Raw genomic sequence first — 6000 nt, forward strand, 5'->3', positions numbered from 1 at the left:
CATATAGAAAGTAAAAGCAAATTATTGCCCATTTTGGAACAGCTGTGGTTTCCTGAAAGGTACATAATTACTCAGAGGTCCTGCAGTTATTGATTGATTGCAGGAGGAGGGGGGACCCGTCCTTGTTTCTGTACAAGGAGATGCTTTTGCTCATTTCACAGTCTCCTGGAGCCTGTCTCCAAACCAACGGCTCTCAAGTTTCCCTCCTGTTGTATTCTGTCATTAGCAAAAGATGAATCTGCTTCCCCAGGCGCCCCTTCGTGGTGATTTCACTGAGACCACCCAGAATTAGTAAAGTTTAACCCCCCCACCCCACCCCTCAGCAGCTTGTTCCCTCCAAGAACCCTTTTCATTTAATCTTGTGAAATTGACTCCGGTCCCTTGATACATATATATATATTTATTTAAAAAAAAAGCTCTGGCTCAGCCGTTTGTTTACTATCCCTAGCTTCCCCCTCTTCGGAGTGCTCCGGGCAAGTGTATGTTCAGTTCTTCGCTGATCAAGCTGAGGTAAGTTGCTCACACGGCTCGGTTTTGGCTCCAGGCTTGGATTTAAAGGGAGAGAACTTGCGGAAACTTTTCCGGGCATTAAGACTCCCTCCCCGCTTTCCTAAATAAGCTTATCTTTAAAAAGTAACTCCGGTTCTCGGTTATGAGAGGGAACTTAGGAGGGGGAAAGCTCGACAAACGACCGTAGAGCGCCGGGGAACTTCCAGGGGTAGGATATTAAACGCAATCGGGATTTTTAATGTGGCTTTTTCCCCCTCCCCCGCCCCCTTTTGTTCCTCAATAGCTGTAGGCAGTTCTTTTTTAAAAAAAATAAAATAAAACTTTGAAAAGGATAAGTGCTTTCAGATAGGTTTTTCCCTTCGCCTCCGATCTTTCCTTAGGCTACGTTTCCCCGGCGTTTAGAGAGAGACGGCACTATAGTAATCGCAACCCTTCTGTAGCCGCGCTGCTTCCTTTCGGTCTTGATATTGAAATAAACGGCCCGCGATATATTTTATTCGTGCATTTTATTCGTCCGCTTGACTACAGACGGTGAGCGAAGGGGTTTGATTTACCACGCCGGCCCCGCTTTCCTTCCTGCCAGATTTCCAAAACGCGTTGCCTTTTACATGATAGCGTAGGATCTTAATTTTTATTTTTTTTTTATTTTTTTACAATGGGGCTTAAAGACAGGCATGTAAAAGTTTGGACCGCACAACCGGAACTAGCTTTTGGAATCGCGTTACACAGATTACCGGGAATACCTAGGGAAGGGCAAGAATAGCAATAGGCAGAATGATAACTTTCTTGGGGATTCTCTGTTTCTTGAAGCCTCAGGTCTCGATAACCTTCTGAAATGCAGCTGAATATACAGTGGTCTAATTTGCATTTAAGTCTTACTCGACCATCTTGAGGTTGATGTCTGGGCTGTTGGAGGTGGTGTGTCATTCTGTACCTCGGCTGGGTCAAGTGTAGTTGGGGTTTTTTTTTAAATGCAAGATGCACCTACATGAACGTTAAATTGATGCCTGGATTGGGGAATGCAGCAATGGTTCTCAGCACAAAAATTGAATTGTGTGTCTACACATGATGAAGTCTATTAAAGGATGTCATGCTAAAACGGGTGGCTTTGTGTGTGTGTGTGTGTGTGTGTGTAGAAAGCAAGGAAGCAGCAGATAGATTGTTGTCTGGGTTTCTGTGCTGAAGGATTTTTTTGGTTCTAGTTTTCTTACTCAACAGCAGGTATGTATATATTTCATTTATAGTTTTTAAATACAGACAGGAGAGAAAATTTGATTTCTTTTCTCATAATATTGTTATGCCACCAAGGCTGTACATGATGTTTTGGAAGTAAAACTCTTTCAGTGAAGCAGAGCTTATTCTGAGCAAGAACATAAAGCGACCCCTTATAACTACTAATAAATGCTATATTCAGCAAGATTTTCAGTTCTTGATCCATCATTATTATTACTGTGTTTCACTTTACTTTTTTTTTTTACTTTACTTTAAAGTATCCAGCCTTGAACATTCCTGGAAGCCATAATTTTCTTTTTAATCTTCTTTCCACAAAATGTCACAGTTAATACTTAACAGTTCTTTTACTTTTTCTCAATTCTTCAAATAATATGGGGCTATATTTCATCTGGGATTGGGATTTTCTAAAATATTATATAAACAACCCCCACCCTCATCTGCTATTACAACCTCTGCTAAACATCACTAAGGATGACAAATGGATTGATACTAGTCAGGATGTGGAAGTACCTGAAAGTTGTGCAGTTTAGTTAAGATAAGTGGGGTTAGAGAAAATGTTGGAGGCAGCAAAGTAAAGAAAGGTTTACAAAAGCAGACTGGAATTGTTTTCTCTGGCATGAACGATCAAAGGAAAAGCTGTTTTTGCAAGAAGATAATTCCCCTAGTACAGGCTCTGTTCCTAAAGTCTCTCGTGCTTTAAAAGTTGCAAGTCTTGTCCAACCAAAGATAGGAAGAACATTTAACAGTACTGTTAGTATATGGAGAATCATACCTCTTTCAAGATTGTGACAATCCTGGTGTTGTCTCTTTCCATCCTTGGGCAGAAAAATATGTCCTAAGAAAAACACAGAAAAAGTTAGGAAATTTTGAAATGAGGATCTCATGGCAGGAGGGATGAGGAAAGAAGGCCAAAGGATCATTTTCTACTGTCCAAGTTTCTTTGGTTCATATCAGCAAGACTTTACTTCAGATTATTAATTTTAAGATTGCTCTATATAAAGTGTGATCTTTGTAAATGCATAAAAGCATATGGACTTGTGAACTGATACAGTTAGAATAGAATAGGAGATTCAGGTACAGAATCACAAGTATATCTATTTTCCTCTTGATCAGAAATAATGACTTTTTAAAAAAAACACAAGTTGATTAGATGAACAAGGTTTACATTTTTTACTTGTATGATTTTGATTATTTTTGAATGCTTCATGCAGACACTGCTCATGCTCAGTTTGGGACAGGCTCATACAAAATTTTACTCAGTGATGCTATGAATTAAACTTAGTGTTTTGGGCATTCAAACTATATGCTCTGCCGCAGAATAATGACCCTCCTTCTCTTTGGTTTTCAGAATGTGGTAAAAGCTGCCAAACCTTTCAATATTTGGCTCAAATGTCTGCATGTTCCATGGTTGTTGTGGGTATGTACTTCAGTACATTACAAATCTATCTGGCTTTCATGCCAATCTCCTCTATACTGATGGAGTTTGTATTCTGCAATAGTGCTAAATCAGACATCACAGGACAGGGCAGATGTGATTTTCTTTGCCCTCACTATAGGTTCAATTGACTGGCCTAAGAGTCTAGTATTCAATTTTATGTATATTGTACATCATAAATAATGTGTACAAAAATGGACCTCAGCTACTATGTCTTCTGCTCATGCATCCTTTATACTTGAGAATCAGTTTGTAATAAGTTGTCTTGGAATAAGCGGTAGACATTTCAGTTCTCCCTTAGAGCTCTGCTGTATTTAACTAGTCTCAGAGGTGATGAAAGCCATGTATGAATGTGAAGAGATAGAAAATCGTGCATCCTTACTTACCATAACTCATTCTGTGCTTTTGTTTGAGTCAAGTTTGTCTTGGGTGATACTTTTATGTAGTTGTAATATTAAGAAATTAGACTTTGCCAACGTCATTTTAACTGGAATGGCAGGACGATAGCATAAATTTGTTTAATTAAAATATTTGGCAGAATGTTGGGGTATACCTCAGGTGTTTAGACAGAAAATAATTTCAGTAATAATGTATATAGCAACACCTAGACAATTTAAAAAGTCTGGCATTAGAATGATCCACATTCCCCTTATAGCAATTGCCATACAGCCACACTTAGCAACCTGCTCAGCTAAGAGCAGCCCACAAGCAGAAAATATACATCTTCCTCATTTGACTAATCCAGTCAGCTAGCTAGCAGGGACATTATTAATATGAAGTGTCATTAATGATACTTGAAAGAAGCCTGTTGATCCTTGAAAAGAGGGAAAGAGATTATCTTTTAGGGAGCTGTGATTTTATCTGCACTTCAGAAGCATAAATGCGGTACCTTTAACCTGTGGAAAAGCTATTCTTTGCTTTGGCAGCACACACACTGAAATTGGATTTTATTGAACATGTCTAGTCCTAAATTTTGTCTGTCTTTCAATTCTGTGAAATATAAGAAGTTTATAACAGGTCAGATAATCTGTCTGTTTAGCTCAGGACTGGCTTTTCAGAAAAATCTCAAAGCTTTTGGAAATAGAGATCTTTCGTATAACTACCGGTACTTGCCTAATCTTTGAAATATGAAGGAGAATTTAGGATATATTATCAGTGTGCAAAGCCACAGTCTATGCATTTAGACCTTTTCCTCAAGGAGCCAAGATCTCTAAAGGGTTTTGTAAACCTGAATCTCCTTTTATTAAACTGAATGTGAATTTTATGTGTAAGAAAAAGAAAGTGAGAGAGAGGGAAAGAGAGACCGAGAGAGCAAGAGAGAGCACATAAGAACTGTTAACTGCATTATAACTCCTAAACATAAAAGCAAATTATGTGATGAGGATATCCACCCACCCCCGCCGCCCAGGAATTACAGTCTTCAAAATAACACTTGTGCATTTTCTTTTCTATACTGCGACTGCAGAAGTCTTACTGCCATAAAGCAGCCATCTATGGGCAAGCGTTGTCTAGATGTGTGCACTACATTTCCCATCTCTATAAGCCAGGGGCTACCCTAGCTGCAAACGATGGGAGTTATACTCCGATGCGTCTGAAAATGCCAACAGGAGTCATGTTGCTATTGAAAGTTCAGTCTTGTACTCTTATACAAGAAAATATTTGAATGTTAATATTCAAGGCTGTATTTTTGAATACATCATTGACAATTACAGTGAGGATATCTGTCGTCAGAAAACAGGATCAGCCCAGCATGGTATTTTGATCCACTGCAGGTAGCATGGAGGCAGTTATCCCTCTATCTGTTCCTCACGTTTCTTGCTAGCTTGATCTGAAGCCTTGGCCTGCAATGTTGAACTGGCCAAAGTGTCCTCTAGAGCCTTTCAGGCAGAGAAAAGGAATGTTGAGTAAGCTTAGTAGCAGATCTTTTGCAGGTTCAGAAGGTTAACCTGACTGCCTTGTGGTTTCACAGCTGTTGCTCTAGCTGACACGGCTTTGGCTCTTCTTTGCTTAGGGAAATCGTGGAAAGCGTCAATCTGGGATGTGCTGTTAGAAATGCAGGTGTTCAAGAAAGCTTGTCCTTTTTTTAAAAAATCCCATTTATATCCCACCCTTCTCCGAAGACTCAGGGCGGCTTACAATCTAAGAAGCACAAATCAATGTGCTTAGCAATAGCCTTCATTCTATGTACATGCCTGCTTATTAGGGCTTTCGGGGGGGCCCCCAAGCGGCATTTTTACAAAGTCAGCTTATTGCCCCCAACAATCTGGGTCCTCATTTTACCTACCTCAGAAGGATGGAAGGCTGAGTCAACCTTGAGACTGGTGGGACTCGAACCTGCACTAATTGCAGGCAGCTGGTGCTACTTAAGGAGGCATTAGCCCACTGCTCCACCAAGGCTCTTTTACATGGGATCCTCTTGAAAGATAGCAAAGAGGAGGATTGTCCTCTTTTCCTCTTCTACACACTGAAACTGACAAGATCTTGCTTTCAAGACTGAGCAGGACAACCATCTGCCTCCATACCCGAAGCAACAAGTCGATTTAGCGAGCTAAGAAAAAACAATGAGGGACACATATCTCTCTAACCTCTCACCATAACCTAAGATAGCATGGAAGAACAGGATGGCAAGCTGAGAAATTGGCATCTTGCTCCTTGGCTTCTCTCACCTGAAGTAGTTTCTCGTTTTCCTTATGGACAGGGCTGTATATAGGTAGAGTCTACTTCACAGAGAGAAATGCAAGTGTTTTATTTTAAATGCTGTGCGAAGAGAAGCTGCTCAAGTGATTTGTGTTTCCTGTTCCCTCTGGATCGCTGTCATATTC

The sequence above is a fragment of the Vipera berus genome (genome assembly GCF_964194415.1).
Source record: "Vipera berus genome assembly, chromosome: 2".
NCBI classification, from domain to species: Eukaryota; Metazoa; Chordata; class Lepidosauria; order Squamata; family Viperidae; genus Vipera; species Vipera berus.